We start from the raw sequence: 18,284 nt of genomic DNA, 5'->3' as shown, positions 1-18,284 counted from the left end.
TCAAGGAGACACAACAGGAAGCTTTTGTAGTGGTTGGGGTGAGAGATAAGGACTCAGACTAAAGCTACAGAACTGGAGAGGGAGGGTACTGGAAGAGCCGGGGATAGGTGTGACCACTTCTTGCTAACTAATTGGATGTGGGAATGAAACAGAGACAAAACAGGGATGACTTCTAAATTTTTGGATGGAGTAACTGTGTAGAACAATTTGAAGAGGAACAGGTTTGGAGGGGGTGGATATCCGGAGTTCTGCTTCTGAGATGCCTGTTAAACACGATAATAATAAAAGGATCTACCTTGTAGGGTTGTTGTGAACAGACAATAATACACAAAAAGAATTTAGATCAGTACCTAGCTTGTAGCGACTGTTCAATAAGTATCAATGACTGTAATTATTCTTAGAAGGGGATGAAAAGAGAACTCTGTGATAGGCCAGGACTGCTGACATAAATCTGGGAATTATGTAAGATTCAGAGCTGCTCAAACCATTGTTGGTGAAGGACTTTAATCATTTTTATCCATTGGACCAAAGCTGCAGTGGACTGGATGTTTGTCTCTCCAAAATTCTTATGCTGACGTGATGGTACTAAGAGGTGGGACCTTTGGAAGGTGATTAGATGGTAAGGGCGGAGGCCTTGTGAATGAGATTAGTGTCCGTATTAAAGAGACCACGGAGAAGTCCCTTGTTTACATCCACCACGTGGAGTCATGGTGAGAATTCCACGAGCCAGCAGCGGGGACATGGAATCGCTCTATACCTTCATCCTGGACTTCCCAGTTTCCAGAACTGTGAGAAATAAGTTTTCGTTGTTTATAAACCACCCACAGTTTATGGTATTTTGTTATAACAGTCTGAACGGAAGAAAAATATTTTTGTTAAATCCAACGAAAATGAGCAGACTTTGCAGAGCTCAAAGCCATGGATGGGGATGGCTAAAGAACCGAGGCCCTGGAAGAAGCGCTGGGACCTACCCCAGCCCAGATGCACGTGTGGAGGGTGGGGCCCAAGGTGCTCTGGAGGCTGAAATACCGGTAACAGTGTTTGCACACCTCAGCATCTGTACAATGGGAAATCACATTTGCGCACTAGGGTTGGTCATCAGTTTTAATCAGGCAAAAGAAAAAAGCCTAATCACTTCTGCAGGAACTCACTCCTTTTCCCACAGATGTGGTCTCTGAAGAGCAAGACACTGCTTCCCTGCTTGGCCCTCACAAACACTTCAATCTAATCATCAGAGGCAATCTAGCGCTCAAGATGCATTAAGTAGCCGGAGTTCCTTCACTCCCAAGCTGGGCTCCCTCAGGCAAATAGAACAATTAGCAGACAAGATAGCTACCAAACTGTCCCCTAAGGATGCTCTAGGCCCCAAGCATCATCACCTCTGTCAGGAATTCACTGCTGTTGCCTTGTTATCGATAGGCTTCTCTCCTGAAAACTCTGCTCCGGGCCAATTCTTAGGGAAAAGGGTGATGTTTCTGGGAGAGGAAGTCAGGAAAGCGAAGGACTCTTCATGAAGTCCTTTTGCAAGCAAAACTTGCTTAACTTCACACTTTCTTGGACCCGCTAGCAGGGAATGCTTCCGCCGGGAAGCTGCCGCTGCAGCGCGGTGTCCCGCCTTACGGACATGCTCCTGGTAGCAAGCCGACCCAGGCGCAGGACAGCGGAACGTGGGCTGCAGGTGAACGTGAAGTTGAAGGCGCCTAGGCGGAAAGCCGCGCCGGCCAAGGACAGCTCTCTGGTCTCCAGAGCTCCAGCGAAGGTCGCCAGACCCGGGGGGCGGAGACTGCGCCCCTCCGCGCAGAGGGCGCCCGCCAGAGGCCAGCGCGCAGGGCCGGGCCGGGCCGGGGGCAGCCCGCGGACAGGGCGGGGCCGAGACTCACGCGGCCGCGCGCCGGGTGCAGCAGCTGCACCTCTGGCCACTCGGGGCGAGGGGCTGCGCCCGCCCGCGAGGCGCATGCGCGCCGCCGAGCGGCGCCCCGCTCCCTCCCCGCCCACTCCTCCCTCCTCCTCCACTCCCTCCCCTGCATCCTCTCCTCTCTCGCTCTCTCCTCGCCCGCTGGGTGCTGAAGTTGGGCGGATGGCAGCGAACCGGCTCCGCTAGAAGCCCGAGCAGCCCGGCCTCGCGCCCCCGGACGCAGCAGTGCGCTGCCCACACCTCCAGGCGACTAGGTAAGATGCTGCCGCCAAAGCCAGCGGAGCTCAGTAAATGACATCAAAATGTCTGCTTTGCACCAATGGGTGGTTTTTTTCAAGGTGTAGGAGGGGGGTGGAGGAACGAGGGGGCGGAGAGCGCGCCTGCAGGTGCCCGCGGGGGAGGCTGCGGGGCGCGGGGGTCTCCGCCGGCACCGCGGGCGGACGGAGCGGGGGCCGCGGTCCGCGAAGTTGAATCTCGCGTCGCCTCTGGACTCTGTCCGCCCGCCGCCCTCCAGCTGCTGCGGACGGCGGGGCGAGCGTTCTGCCCGCCCGGGGATCCTCGGCCAGGTCTCCGGAGTGTCCGTGGAGAGCCGAGGGCCGGGGGCCGAGGGCGGGGGGCGGCGGGAGACCCCGCGGGGGCGCGGGTCCTGCGGGATTTGGGTGGTTGGGAGGGTGACAGCCGAACGTGAAATCGACAGTCGAGTCGACCGAATAGCCGCGGGGGCTGTTCCTTCTCCCCTACCTCTCCTCACCTTTGGGAAAACGCACCGTTCAGGTGAGAAAGATGTAAGGAAGGGGGCGTGTAAATGAATCCTTTGAGCAGCGGCCAGATACCTGGGCTGTGTGTGTGCAGGGGCGGGGGTCTCTTTTGTTCCTTCCCCTCCCCGGAGGAAAGCGAGTTCTGGCTGGCGCGGCGCCGGGGAGGTGGCGCGGCCCCGAGGGGGCGAGGACGGGGACGCCCGCCGAGCCGGGCCGCTGCCCGGCGGGTGTATCTGAGCCCTCCTGGCGGGGTGATGGCGACTCTTTTGATTACCGAGGGAATCACAGTTTACTGCCTGCCTCCTCCTCTTCCTCTGCTTGAGCTGCGGCAGAGGCGGGGTGCAGGTGGTCGGCGGTTTTCTCCGCTTCTCAATGTAAAAAATGCCGGAGGACTCGAGGATGGCGGAGGGCAGGGCCGGCCTGGGAAGCCGCGGGGGAGGCGCTCGTGGCCGGCTGGGGGCTGCTGGCCGCGCGTCCCGGACTCCCGGAGACCGAGCGGGAGGCGCCGGGCCGGGAAGATGCCGCGAGCGTGCGGACCCGCCCTGCGTCCTGCGCCCCCCGCGTCCTGCGCCCCCCGCCTCCGCCCGGGCCGGGCGCGCTCACCTGGGGACCCTGCTCTCCGGGGACACCGGCCCTGGCTCCCGGCGGAGTTTTGTCCACCCCCCTGACCCTTCCGAGAAATGCTTCTTTCTTTACAAGATGCTCTGGAAGGTTTGTCTGGAGAGCTTCACACGCTTTAGAGTTGTTTCTTTCGTTTTAAAAATTGTTTTACCGCGAGGATCTTCCCATCACGGAATACTTACCACAAATAATAGAGAGAAATCTTAGCCCGGCTCCAGTCTGGGATAAGCACTTCTGAGACTGGGTGCCAACTGCCATTTCCGGCGTTCAGATATCCTGTGATGATGAACCTTCTGAAAATCATTTAAATGAAGAAGTGAGAAATAATTTTTACTTGTGTAGAGGAAAATATTTTCCTCCTGGACTTATGGCCGGTAGACACTGTAGGTATTAAATAATTTTGGAAAGTATGAAACACGTTAAGTACATTGTATTTGTTTCTGAAGTCTTTTGTAGATGAATAGTAACAATTATCCACGAAATATTGATCAGAGCTCTTGTGTCTAAGGAAAGGGGATTCGTATGAATTAGTTTGCCCTCCAGTGAAGTCATTATGATTGAGCTTTTTTTTTTCTGTTAGCCTCACTACAAGGGTAATTAGCACACTTCTGGGAGAGTAGATGTAGTCACTATTTTTATGATTATAAAACTTTTACTTAGGGGAACCCTGGGAGAGTAGTTTACAGTTTGTGAGAGGAGAAAACCGGGATTTATTATTACAAAAAGATTGAGTGGTATTATTAACTAAATGAAGTGTGTCTCCATGACCATGACACCTGATCTCAAAGTCAGGAGCACTCACCTTCCTCCGGGAACTGTTCTCTGAAAGATTAAGAAAACCTCTCATTTGTGGAACAGGCAACAGAAGGTGCCTTCATGCCCATGATTTCAACTTTTTCCTCTGGTTCCTCAGTTATTCCTTGGTGTTTAGTCTCCACAGACAGGAATTAGCAGGGAGAGTTCACTTGCTATCTTGTTCCATCCTAAGGCAAACAGCATTTTCTTCTCAAATAGGTTGTGTCTTTGGCTTTAGGGAGTTCCCTTGAAATCCCAGCTAGCTGAGCTCATGACATTGAGGTCTACCTCCGTTACCATCCGGATGGGCTGCTTATGTTTTTCCATGGTCATCATAAGCGTTTCCTAACACTAGGGCAAGGGCCTTACCCATTTGACTGTATTAACAGACAGGTATCAGTTAATAATCTAAATTGATTACAAATTCTAACTGGTTCATAGAATAAAGTGTAAGAAAGAATTATCTCTAAAGCTTCAGAGATAATGCCCTTTGTATTAGAAGTGCATTTGCTGAAATGCCTGGGCTTTCCTGGAGAAGTGGAAGATGAGCATGGACCATTGGACACAGAGCTAAGAAGGATGGGCATCCACTCAACCACATTTCTCCTGAGAGTCCTGTTTCTGATAGTTGTCTGACTCTGCTTACTTAACGATAAAGGTACTGCACTACCCAGAAGGGCAAATTCAAGGACCATTGTATACCCAGTGATTGAGAATAATCCTACGTGATGTGTGAAGTATTTTTTCTCACTTGATCTGTAGTTAGAGTGTAAGTATAAATGCATTACAGAGGCTTAAAATTGTATGACATTGCTAAGGGCATGTCATTGATTTGCCAAAAAAAAAAGCATTTTTATGGAAAGCTTTTAAAAATAAAAGAATCCGTTGCTGTGGATAGCCAGGACTTTCAATATTAGATTGACAGATAGTCCCGCCTTCCCTTTCTCTGCCTTCTCCACTTATCCCAGAAAGACACTTTCCTGACTTCCAAAGAAATGTATTTAGACCATTATTCCTACTATTGTGCCAGCACCTAGCACAATACTTGGCAAAAGGCAGGTATTAGATAAATTGCTCTTAAATGAATAAATTTTACAGAATTGATATGGCTGGAAAAAAAATATTTCAAGATCAGAATTGAATTTTCTTGAAAGAGCACTCATGCTTTTTACTAAGTACACTAGTTTAAGGTCCTAAAATTGTGTTAATTGTCCTACATCTTTGGAGGAACCTACATCTTTTTAGCATTGCCACTCTGTGAATATGTATTTATTTATTTATTTTTTTTGCAGGTTTTGGCTGGGGCTGGGTTTGAACCTGCCACCTCCAGCACATGGGGCCGGCGCCCCACCCCTTTGAGCCACAGGTGCCACCCTACGAATATGTATATTTTTAGTGTACCCTTTATAGTATTGATTTGTTTCCAAATTATAAAAGCGATATTAGCTTATGTTCAATCTCCCGGAATACAGAAAAAATGTATGAAACAGATGAAAATTATCTGTGGACAGTCATGTAGGAATGAACATAAATTTGGGGTGAAGCTGACCTTAGTTTGTGTCCTGGCTCTTCCATTTAGTATTTCTGTTGCTCTTTCATTGATAATTTATGAGTCCTGGGCCTCAGTTTCCCAGTTATACAACAAAGATAAAGGGTGTTTGCAAGTGTCAATATAATCCAGTGTATGTAAGGTGCTGAACATGGTGCCTCGCATGTACTGAGCACTCATAATTTTTCCAGCACCTAAAGAATTGCTATTGAAAATACAAAATGGGCCAGGAGCAATGGCTCACGCCTATAATCCTAGCACTCTCAGAGGCTGAGGCAGGCAGATTGCCTGAGTTCAGGAGTTCTAGACCAGCCTGAGCAAGAGTGAGACCCCTTCTCTACTAAAAATAGAAAAAAAAAGAAAAGAAAACTAGCAAGGCCTTTTGGCAACTGCCTATGGTCCCAGTTATGTGGGAGATTGAGGGTGAAGGATTGTTCAAGCCCAAGAGTTTGAGGTTGCTGTGAGCTGTGACGCCATGGCACTCTACTCAGAGTGACAGAGTAAGACTCTGTCTCAAAACAAAAGCAAAAACCAACAAAAAGGCCCCCAGAAAATACAGAATAATTTACCACCAGTTCATTTTCTTTACACAAATATACCATTGTTTAAAGAATTAGAAGTATGTTGTAGAACGCTATACTTGCTTTTTTTAAAGCTAACATTATTTTGTTGCTGTTTCTCAAGAAAATTAAAATCAACATTTTAATTCAATTTAGCGACTGCAAAATAATTTATCTTATGGCTATCTTAACTTGCTTAATCATTGTTTCATTTGGGGATTTTTATCCTTACGTCTAAATTTTTGTATGGATATCTCAATTGCAGTTTTTTTCTTTAGGCTTGATTCTTACACCACCTAGTTCCCATTGGCCAACATAATGCCATCTTTTAAAAAAATCTTTAGGGTGGCACCTGTAGCTCAGTGGGTAGGGCAGTGGCCACATACACCGAGGGTGGCAGGTTTGAACCCTGCCTGGGCCAGCTAAAAACAACAACAACAACAACAAAAACAATGGCAACTGCAACAAACAAACAAACAAAAAAATAGCTAGGCAGTGTGGCGGGCCCCTGTAGTCCCAGCCACGTGGGCGGCTGAGGCAAGAGAATCACTTAAGCCCAAGAGTTTAAGGTTGCTGTGAGCTGTGACTCCACCCCACTGTACTGAGGGTGGCAAAGTGAGACTCTGTCTCCAAAAAAATAAAAACAAAAAAAACTTTGCTTACTTGATAGGGGAAAATAATATTTTTCATACTTTTATTTCATTGGTCACTAATAAGGTTGATTACTTTTGGACACGCATTGAACAATTTTTTTTTTGTCTTTGAGGATGACTTGTTTAAGTCTTTTCTCCATGTTTCCCTTGGTATTCTGGTAGGTTTTTCTGATTTGCTTGAGTGCCAGTATTAATTTTTTTAAGGGAAAAGCAAAGAAGGAAGGAAATGTTTAGTGGCCAAGACCACGAAGTTCATTGTGGCTAACCCAGAGCAGCTGGACGAACCGTAGGACTGGAGCTGTGCAGGCGTCTTCCTGAGGTGCGGCTCTGTGTGGGCTTTCCAGATTGCCCAGCACCTTCTACAAGTTCAGGATCTCCAGACAGTTTGCACACGGACACGTTACTATGAGAAGCTTGTGCATGAAGCATTCCCAAATTTTCATGGATTGCTTCTCCGAGTTGCCAGGGTTCTGGGAGGACTTTTCAGCTTTCCTGAAATAAGTGGGTTTGAAGAAAAGATCGAAGTAGATGAAGGTCCAGGGGACATCAACTGTGATTTCTCATCAGAATGAGATCACTTATGCTTAATTATAAAACTATGTCAGGTTAGAATCATATCTCAAATTTCACATGACAAGTTTAGTTTAATTATTTAAAAGGTACTAATTTAATCTGTTGCCTTAATGAATTCTGTATTTATAATGTTTCACCTGATTCTGTGGCCTTGTAAGCTCCAGGTTTTGACTTTTTTCAGTTCTATGGCTTCTGGAAAATTTGAATTCAAAGTTTAATCATTTATCTTGGGAAATCTATAAAGTCCTTAGCTATTGGACAGCCTGGAAAATATAAAATTTTATAGTCATCAGTGGTCCTTATCTTATATAGTAAAACCTTGACAGTTCAGAATCAAGGAATCTAGAATATAGGATGATAGGAGATCCTTATAGGAGAAGCAGTGAGCTGCAATTAAAAATAAAATCTCTTAAGAGTAAATTATAAATGTCTTACCACAAAAAGTAAGTGAGGTGGTGGTTATGTTAATCAGCTTGATTTAAGCATTCCACATTATATATAAATCATCACATCGTGCCCTAAAATGTATATAGTTATGGATTTTAATTAAAAATTAAATTAGAAAATCTCATTTCAAATAGAAATGGATTTGAATTTTTATTCTACTATTTACTAGATGTGTGGGCTTTTTTCATGACATTATATAAGTATTTTAGACTTAGAATTCTAGTGTGAGTAATAAACATCTAAAGTCTCTCTGAATTTATTAAACTTTGCCATGTGAGGTTGTTTTTAAAATCCCTGTGTCGGTAAATATAATTTTATTATAGGCAATGAGTGTGGTTCACAAAGGAAATATTTGCTTCCTTATCTTGGGTCGTAGGCTTTTCACAATACAGTACTGTTGATTGACTATTAAAATACACAGGTTATAATTCAAGAGTCCTGGCATTGCAATAAAACAGATACAACCCAGGGGAAATTATGACATAATGAGATGAACAGGTAAGTGTTCATTTCATTTCTTCAGTTATCTCAAAACCTCCTGATGGCAGAGTGAATTAAATACAGTGAAAACCCTTTTGTGAAAACTTTTCTGTTAAAGTTGACAACACTTTCTCTGTCTCAATGAAAAGTGGGGACTCGTTTTTCAGTGTATTGTGAACGCACATTATCCAATGTAGAGATACTATGAGGCAAATTTGGCCCTGGGTAGACCATGACCTTGTCCTTTGTTTCCCCAGTTCTACTTTGCCAAGATTCAGTTCATAAAAATTAACAAATATTTGAAAGTCTGCTATATGAAAAGCACCAGTCCATATGATTTAATTTAGATAATGTAAAAAAGCATTAAAACATCTTAGAAAGAAAGAAATTTTAAAAACAAAGAATGTAATTTGGTAGAAGCAGCCCAGGTTTTATAGTTAGCCCAGGAAATTCGCCTTCATCTTTTTTGTGCCTCCATATCATTATCTGTAAAGTTGAAGCCATTTTAAAAATGTTGAAGGATTAGGGTGTCGCCTGTGGCTCAAAGGGGTAGGGCGCCAGCTCCATATACTGGAGGTGGCGGATTCAAACCCAGCCCCGGCCAAAAACTGCAAAAAAAAAAAAAGTTGAAGGATTAAATGAAATTATGTCCATAACATGCTTCAGATATTGGCAATCATTATGTAAGTGTTAGATACTGTACTAAATAGTGAAATATAAGAAACATTTTGTAGACAATATGGATTTGAAGGGATTTTAATTTCTTGCCAGTATTTGTCTTAACTAATGGGTCCTTATTAAAGTTGAAGTTGACCATGTGTTTCCTGCGTTATCCTTTCCTGACTAGCTTGTTTAAATCAACATTCGTTTATTTATAAACATTTTGAGGGCTTACTGTGCACTAGACTCTGTGATACGATATTTGGATGTAAAGATTAATTTATATCCCCCTTTTCCATAGGGACTTCTGTAAGCTTCTTCTACTTACTATTTTGCTTTTATCTGGTGAGTACTGGTCATTCTAAGCTTACATGTCATAATTAAATACAACCTGGGAGTAGTGAGCAGGGATTTCCTTAGGGTTTAACAATATAGCCTAATTGATCTCAAAATGTAGGAGCTTCTACTCCTAAAGTTCATGCAGGTGCTAAGCCGAGACTCAGAGGTGAGGAGGGAGGCAGAAGGACATCACGCCTGTAATCCCAGCACCGCAGGACGCCGAGGCGGGCAGATCACCCGACCTCAGGAGTTTGAGACCAGCCTGAGCAAGAGTGAGACCCCCATCTCTCAAAATAGCCTGGTGTTGCGGTAGGTGTCTGTAGTCCCAGCTATTCAGGAGGCTGAGGGAAGAGGATCACTTAAGCCCAAGAGTTTGAGGTTGCTGGGTGCTACATTGCCATGGCACTCTACCAAAGGTGACAGAGTGAGACTGTGTCTCAAAAACAAAGCAAAAAAAAAAACCTCTTCACCATAACATGAAAACAACAAAAGCCTGGAGGCTTAACCCTCTTTGTGAACCTCATCCCCCAAGTCCCTTCATCAAAGTAAAAAAAAAGGGCAGCGCCTGTGGCTCAAGGAGTAGGGCGCTGGCCCCATATACCTGGGGTGGTGGGTTCAAGCCTGGCCCCAGCCAAAACTGAAAAAAAGAAATAAAGGCTACATAAATCCCCACTATGCCTTTTACCCCCTCTCTTAAAGGCTACACTGGGTGGTCATCATAATGTAATTTAAAGTATTCTAAAAGGTTGATGTAGGGTATGAACAAAGGGGTAAGAGGTGCTATCTCCACCCTTCCTAACAGTCATTTCCCTTCAAATAATAATGCTTTAAATTTTTTCATTATACTGTTGGAGTTCCATCTTTAATAACAATCTTATAATATAGGACATTGACCCAAAACTGAGAATACTCTGTTCAGGTTTAAAACACACACACACACACACACACACATACTTGATTTTGAGAAAGAAAACCATCTTCAACATTAACTTGCTAAAATCACTAGGATAATTTCTAAATCTAACAGATTTATCCTGATCTAGGAAGATTTTGTATCATTTACAAAATCAGGATAAAGCCTTCAAATCCTTTCTAGCAGTAACTGCCTAACTATGGAAATGAAAGACATTGACATTATGAATGAATTAACTGGGAGGTAAGCTCAACCCTCATGGCAGCTACTAAATTTAACATGCCCCATCATTAAACCGTTGACTGGGCTGTTAATAAGTAACCATGTGTGCTAATTCAAGGTTTGCACCTATTTCTTTCTTCCAATTTATTTCTTCTCAGCACTACCATACAGCATTTTACCTGTGACCTATGAGTTTAGTATGCTCAAGATTTACTAGATAAAAGCAAAGGAAAAAGCTGAACATCTTTTATGAGAACACTAAGGTATAGACATTCTATAAAGCAATACAATAACCTGTATAATTTACAAACTTATGACTAACTGCTGTACTGTGAATTGAAGTATTAAATGCCCTAATGTGAATTGAAATATTAAACACTCCATTGTGAAAGGAAATATTAATGTTTTCTCTACCTGCTGTTTAGGTGAAGCTTGACATTTGATTCTCCCCTCTTTCTCTTTTCATATTATTAATTTTAGCAGTAGTAGTATTTCTAAATAGATAAATTGAGGCAGAAAAAAGTATTAGTTATTTTTGTACCTCTGAAAGTGCATAGAAAATATGTTACATAATTTTAGGCTATTTAAATATTTTCTTGCTGAAATTTAAAACATATCAAGAACTCAAATGTTAAATCTGTCAGGGGAAAAAAATGCTACTATTTTATTCTCTTCTGATAGTCAGGAATAAATCATACTGACATATCTTTGCTAGTTAGTGACTACATAATGTTGGCACTTTTGATCCGACTTATATTAAAGCCCATGTTTTCTTCACGTACTAATCTCAATTTTCACTGTTGAAGAAACATTTTAGACTGAATTGCCTTTAGTTCAATTCAATGTCTAATGACCCACCTATGTTTATATGAATGATGGATTTAGTTGGAATATATATTTACATGTAATTTTAATGCTGGAAGCCAAGAGATGGAGAAATCCTTTATACACTAGAATAGTCTCCAAAGCTTGAGATTTTGAGAAGATGACTTTTTGTGTCAATATACGCACACATATGTGTATGTTTGCTATGTTAGTCATGGGTTGAAAGCAGGTTACAACTGACATGATGCCTGTGTGATCATGGGCAAATGTTCAGGAGAAAAGGGCGCATCCTTCATAATGCTGGGGCAGGTACCAGTGAGATGAGAAAGAAAGTTAAGTGAAAAGCAGAAAGGCTGGACTCAGAAAATAAAACTATGACTTTTAAACTCATTATAATCTTAAATTATAATATCATCCAATACATTGTTATGTAATTCTGCTGTATTATGTAACCACTTCCAGTTTCATGAATTCATGTGACCTACTCTTAAGAAGGTAATTTTTTTTCCCATTCAGTAATTTCATTGACTGAACATGGAGTAATGCAAGTGGGGTTTCATGAGGTAGAATTCCATTAAATAAATGTTAACTCTGGGAAGGAAAACAAATGTGAAGCACTTTGCTTGACCTGACATAGGCTATGTCAAATAGTTAAAAATTCTTGTAGGTGATACCAAAATTCAATCACATTAATAAAAAAAAAAAAGCTATTCCAAGTTTTTCTGTTTAAGTGCATCTATTTTAAGTCCATCTTATGGAAAATCAATTCTATTTTTGTGATGCAAAAACCTTTACGTATTGCTTTAAAGCACCAGCAGTGAATAAACGTGCATGCTGCGCTTTGTTTTATTGAGCAACAGGGCAGTGCAGTGACGTAATGTCGAAAGTATTTATTAAGACTTTGAGGGAGCGGCAAGTGTGTTGGAGAAGCTTGTCTGCTCATTGCCACTGAAATTATTTTTAAGAGAATGTGGATTTATGGTTTAGTAGATTCCCTCCCTGAAAGTGGTTACTCAATACAGCTGCTGATGGCAACGGATATCGACCTTGACACTTAGTGTGCTGACCTCTGACCCCTGGCCCCAAGGGAGTTTTAGTCTGGTTAGATTTCAAGGTAAAAGAAGGAGTTCATGCTGAGAGAAGAACCCAGAAAGTACAGCCTAAAAAGCTAAATTAGAGACAGGTGGAAAGATAGGCAAGCAAGAAAAGTCTTATAGGGCTGAATTTTCAAGTGTTTGCATTACAATTCTGAGCTTTCTTTAGCTTCAGCTACTCATTGGTTTTATTTCATCTTTTTCTTTCTCCGTATTCCTAATTGATACACTGCGTAATTGACTCTCCACTCTGTAACTGGGAATGGTGAAATTAAATAAGGTCTAGCCAAGTCTCAAGGAGCCTAAAGACTGAAGAGAGATCTGTATGTAAATCTTTATTATTATTACCTTCCTGGAGAGAAATAAAATGTGGTGAGAACTTAGGAACTGGATGCTGATTTTAGATGGCCAGACCAGGATATGGTAAAAACTTCACAGAGCTTGTAACATTTTCTCAGGTGATTGAAAGATAAAGATTTGACAGGTAAAGAAAGGCCTTCGAGGCTCAAAGACAATGTAAGTAAAGATAGGCTCAGAATTAGGAAAATTAAAAATACACTTCGGGCACAAATTTTAAAAGCACATGGTACACACAGGAAATCACAGGATGATGAGGCTAGAAAGAAGACCTATATTCTGCCAGGTGTTAAGATGAAAGTAAGAAGTTGGACTTTTCCTAAGTAGGCCAAGCATGGTTCCAGGGTGAGCGCTGCAGACCGGAATGGGCACTTGATCGGGTCGACACAAGGGGTAGTGAAGGGAAATGGGAGCACCACAATCTCAGCCTGAACTGAGAGGAAAGGAGGCCTGAACTGAGAAACCACATAGAGCTGAACCCATGGATCTCATGGGGAGAAGATGTCCAAGTCAGACCCTTCGAGACTGGTGAAGGGAGAGATTTAAAAGATGTAACAGGAGCCATGAAGCTTACAGCCAGGTTTGCAGCCTGTGAATCTAAGTAATAAAGGTGCCGCGAAGACATGGAAAAGCCAAGCCCTTGAAGGGTTAGTGAGGAAGTGAATTGAGTTCAGTTTGGGAAGGAGTTTGCTGCAGCCGTCAGAGGTCTGGCAGACGCTACACGCCCTGTTGATGAAAGCGTTGAGGATACCAGTTGATTCAGTAGGAAGCAGGAGGCATCATATCTTGTCAGTAGCACTCCATAGTGTCCAGAATGAAGTTGGTGACATTCTGTTCTACTCTGCATATTCAAAATCACAATAAATGTCATGTTGGATTTATTCTAGATACCATGTTTAGATGTTAGGAATAGAGATGGTAAAATTAGCTTACAAAATAAAGGTAATGCATGTGAGAAATGATTGGAAGAATTTGTACTTTCTTAACCTGAGGTACAGTGGTTCCCCTGGAGAATATGTCTTGCACCATTTGGAGAAAAGCCAGGGGAAATAATTAGACTAATTCTAAAAGGCCTCAGTGATAAAACGGAAATCATAAAAGCACATGGCGATGTTGTAAAGAGGTTATGTGTGCAATGCCCCGGCACACATTGGCCATTCAGGGTAACTTAGCTCTTATTGTTACTCTTAGAAATGCATACAAACCAGGGGACCCACTTCATAGACAGAGATTTTGCCATCTTACTGGAAATGACTTTTTAATAGTCACAGTGGGCTAGTTAGGTGAGCTGCCTTGAAAGGTGGTTAAGTTTGCTTTCCCTGGGAGAGTGCGTGCTGGACAAGGGCTTGGCAGAGGTGCCATGGAAGAGATTTACAGAGTGGGAGGGCCAGAGAACTATAAGCCTCCTTGTAACTCTGTGGTTCAAGTGCTTCCAGAAAATTTGGAATGCAAACCTAGGAGAAAGACTGGAGCTAGAAATAACATTTGAAAGTAGTTTACTTACTGGTGACAGTATTGGGAGATTGCCAAAGGAAAAGGAGCAGAAAACAAATGAGAACGTAAAATAGAAGCTTGGAGCTTATCTGCATGAATGGACATTTGGAAAGAGGGGGAATCTGAAAATACACACATACCTGTATACATTCCATACAAACACACACACACACACACACATATATGTGTATACTTCACATACAATGATCAGAATGAAAGAAAAACAATGTTACAAAGAGAATAAAGATACAGCAATATGACATAAAGCCAAGGAAGTGGAATTTTTTTTAACCAAGTCTATTCGTATGTATATTAATCTTCCACAGAGGATAAGAAGAGGTTTGAAAAGGAAGATCACCTGAGTTATGTGGCAGAAGGGTGAAAAAAATCAGAACCAGAGTGACACATCAGGTTTCGCAATGAGGAAGTTACTTACGATTGTTCAGAAAATCCTTGTGATGAATGATTTATACACCATCTATTTCCAGGTTTGAGGCAGCTTAAATAAAAGCACTTTCACACAAGGTAAATGGAAATGAAACGAAATATAAAGAAAAGAAGCCATGAAGAGAAATAAATGGAGGGGGAGTGGTGTATGGACCACAAAACCTGGTGAGATTTACTGTAATGGAAATACTTCCGTTAGCTCCGAGGTTCCTGGAAACCAAAATAAGAGGGTTGTGGGACAGTTTACCTGTAACTCATTGGCTAATAGAAGAAAACGGTTTTTCCAGAAGAATTTTTATTTCTTGGCACTAAATTGTATGAAGAGTATATCCCATGATTCTCAGATGAGAGACAGTGACATTAGCGTGTCAGCAATGGTTCTGCTGAAGATGCAGGCTTGCTTTGAATTGCTGTTTCTTCTTGCACATCAAATGTGCAATTCTGAGATGAAATCTGTAAAAACCAAGACGTAGTAATATCTCTTCTACGCAGACACTGGTTGGGCATCAGAATACTCCTGAGTCTGAAAAATCAGCATATAAAAAATCAGCACTGAGGAAGAGGACAGGGTGGTTCCGGGACCAGGGGAGAGAGCACAAAGCACCTTGAAACCTCGGGTCTTGTGCACTTGATGCTTGTCAGGACTTGTCACTTGTTCCACTTACCAAACTCTCTGCTCATCTTCCTCATCTTTTAAGTTTTAGATCAGATGTCAGCATTTCAAGGAGACTATTGTGAGGCTGTCTACTGTGTCCTTCTTCCTTCTTCCTCCTATCCGTCACTCTCTAATAATAATCCGTTTTATTTATTTCATAGCATTTGCTGCTCTTTTATATAACCGAGTGGATGAAGTGGACCTCATAGGGCACTGTAACAAACTGGTAAACATATGGAGATGGTCAGCATAAGGAACTAAGGCCCACTGTACTGATGGGTACATGTGGTGCATGTCCAGTCTGTGAAAATTAGGTCAACTTAAGGAGGTGGTCAGTGTAGGGAGATGGTCAGCTATGGAGGGTCAGGCTCCCTATCCCACAAACGGGAATGGAAGCCAGCACACCAAACAGTGCTGGGAGCAGAGTAGGTGCTCAGTGTGGTAGAAGAATCGGTGTTTTGTGTACGGAAAAGAACTCAGCTCTTCAGTTATGTGGTAATTACATAGGATGGTAGTATTGGAAATGGAGTAAATTCTCCCTAAAATTCTAGCTAGCATGAGGATTCTGATTATGATAACGATACAGTCTTGTCCTGGGAACTTCAGAAACACTGGGGCTTGGAGGAAGAAGACAGATTCTCTGTACACTTTCCTGTCCACTCACAGGGAGCAGGGGTACTCATATGAATGATAAATTCCTGAGTATTCATTGATCACGCTTATAAGAGAAGGCGCCTACATAAAAAGAGTTCAAAGAGTCCTCCATTGGGGAAAATCCCCTTCTCTTACTGGACAACCTGTTTACATTTTAATTAAAGCTCTTATTTATTTATTTATTGGCAGGTGAGTTTGAACTTACCACCTCCGGCATGCAGGGCTGGCGCCTTACTCCTTTGAGCCACAGGCACCGCCCATAACCATTTACATTTTAAAGACAACCTTCCAGCTTTCTCCCTGAGAGTAGCCGGTCAGTCATGTGATGTCCTTTTGTGACCCTGCCTCCTCCAACAGACCCCCTTGTTGGATTAAAATCTGCGCATGTGTAAGCGTTTGTGTGTGTCAGCAGTAAGGAATGTTTTAAAATTGTCTAAAATATAAATCAAGTAGTTGACAAGCAAATGGAAAAGCAGTGGTGCGAGTGGAGAGAAGCTTATCAGAATGAAAAAGGAACGGAGAAGCAGGACAGTAGGAGCCTGGAGACAGACTAGGGTGTGAGCCAGGTAGACTAGTTAGTGAGAGCTCTGGAGAGGGGAGGAGTAACTTTAGGAGAGGTAATGGCAGCCCCAGGTGGGTAGCAGAGCCACATCAAACTTTTTCTTAACATTGACTTTAGAGAGCTAAGCTTGTTGCCCCTGAGAAGCAAAATTATCATTAAAGTTCCATGGAAAATGGCCATGGAACTTCCTGCAATGTTAGTTTCATGTATTGAGAAACTTAAAATGTCACCATGTTAAAATACAAACAAACTTTAGGGAACAATATATAATACTTGTGGATTTTTTGTTGTTGTTGTTGTTTGCTTGTGTACTTGTTTGCTTTTAAGGTGAGATCTCTTGTTTGGAAGAAATTTTGATTATTTAGGCACCATGTTGGGCTTTGCCTCCAGGCCCCAGGGGCTCAGTTTGCAGTTCAGAAATAGTGGAATTTCCCCGAGGTTGTGGACAAGCAAAAGATTTTTAGAATCACAGAGCTTATAAGTTCAAAAGGCACCTTGAAACTATCTGTGTCCACAAAAATAGTGGTTCCTTTTGTCTGTCATCTCCTCATGTCCAACATTTTAACTCATAGCCAGGAGGAAAATGTAGTGAGATAAATGTTACAAATTCACTTTTCTCAAATGGCTTTCCTTAAAGCGTCTGAAATGACCAAAAATGCTTTCCGCTTAGAAAGAGACAGATTAAAAAAATACTCAATCTAATTTTCCTTGTATGCTGAATGAGGAGTTTTGATCTTAATATTAACTATATTACTTAGTCCATTAACCAAATGTTTGGCTGGTAAAGCAAACAAGTAAACAAAGAATTTCCTGATTGTAATGTGTCAAAATTGTTCCACAAGATGTGCACTCTAGTGAATATGGCCTTGGTGCAGTGAACAAAAGTAAATTACCATATTTAACCAGGTCAGACTGTATACTCTTTAAAAGTGGAAAGGAATGTTACAAGGAAAGATAATCACTTTACAGACTCATGGCCGAGGTACTCCTGCGAATGCAAATAAGAAGGAAGGTAGATTTTCACATCTACTCCATCTCTTATTTGCAGGCGAATCAGTAAACTGTCCTTCAAAAGTAGGGGGATAAACAGGAAATTGAAGTTCAGATAATAAAAATGAAAAGAACATTGGTGTTTAGCTACAGATCTTGCAAACCATAAAGCAGGAATTAAATTCATCTTCTGCAATGTTCTGTTGTTTGTTTCTAATTCCACTGCATATGGCTGTTATAGAAATAGTTTGGGAATGAAGGGTAAGTGAATTTGGGAAAAAAATTATAACTAAAAGGGATTCAGACTGAATTTGTGTGTGCGGCACATCTATCCCCGGTGAAGGAAAAGAGGTATTTTGCAAATTACTCTAGGATATGAACTCATGGTTTACAATAATATCATCCGAGAAGCAGTATTTCCTAAAAGAACTCATTTAGAGCAATCTGTGTCCCCCTTCTACCTGTGATTTTCATCTTTCACGATGGCATGCACAATAAAGGTTGGCTTTGTTTTAAAGGACAGCACTGAAGCAGGAATTTCACTGTTAGCAAATATTTATTAAGTGCCTACTATGTGCCAGCCACTGTTCTGGAAGATTCAGATTTACTGGAGAACAAAATAGAAAAAAATACCTGCACCAATGAGGCTTCTGTGCGGGATCTTTGAGGTTTTTTTATTGGCTCTTAGAGCATCATTAGGGGTCCTTTGTAGAGCAGGACT

The 18,284-nt window shown here is 42.3% G+C and overlaps 1 protein-coding gene across 1 annotated transcript in view; it reads left to right on the top strand.

The window, feature by feature from the left end:
• Positions 1-2,027: 2,027 nt before the first annotated feature.
• Positions 2,028-18,284, top strand: part of RGS17 (regulator of G protein signaling 17) — a 101,510-nt gene continuing 85,253 nt past the window's right edge. Inside the window, exon 1 of the mRNA XM_053592828.1 lies at positions 2,028-2,169. The gene's annotated coding sequence lies outside the window, so the exon portion shown is untranslated. The remainder of the gene's footprint in view (positions 2,170-18,284) is intronic.

The sequence above is a fragment of the Nycticebus coucang genome, chromosome 5, assembly GCF_027406575.1.
Source record: "Nycticebus coucang isolate mNycCou1 chromosome 5, mNycCou1.pri, whole genome shotgun sequence".
NCBI classification, from domain to species: domain Eukaryota; kingdom Metazoa; phylum Chordata; class Mammalia; order Primates; family Lorisidae; genus Nycticebus; species Nycticebus coucang.
Note: the sequence above shows the minus strand (reverse complement) of the source record. Positions and strands in the feature narration are given on the sequence as shown.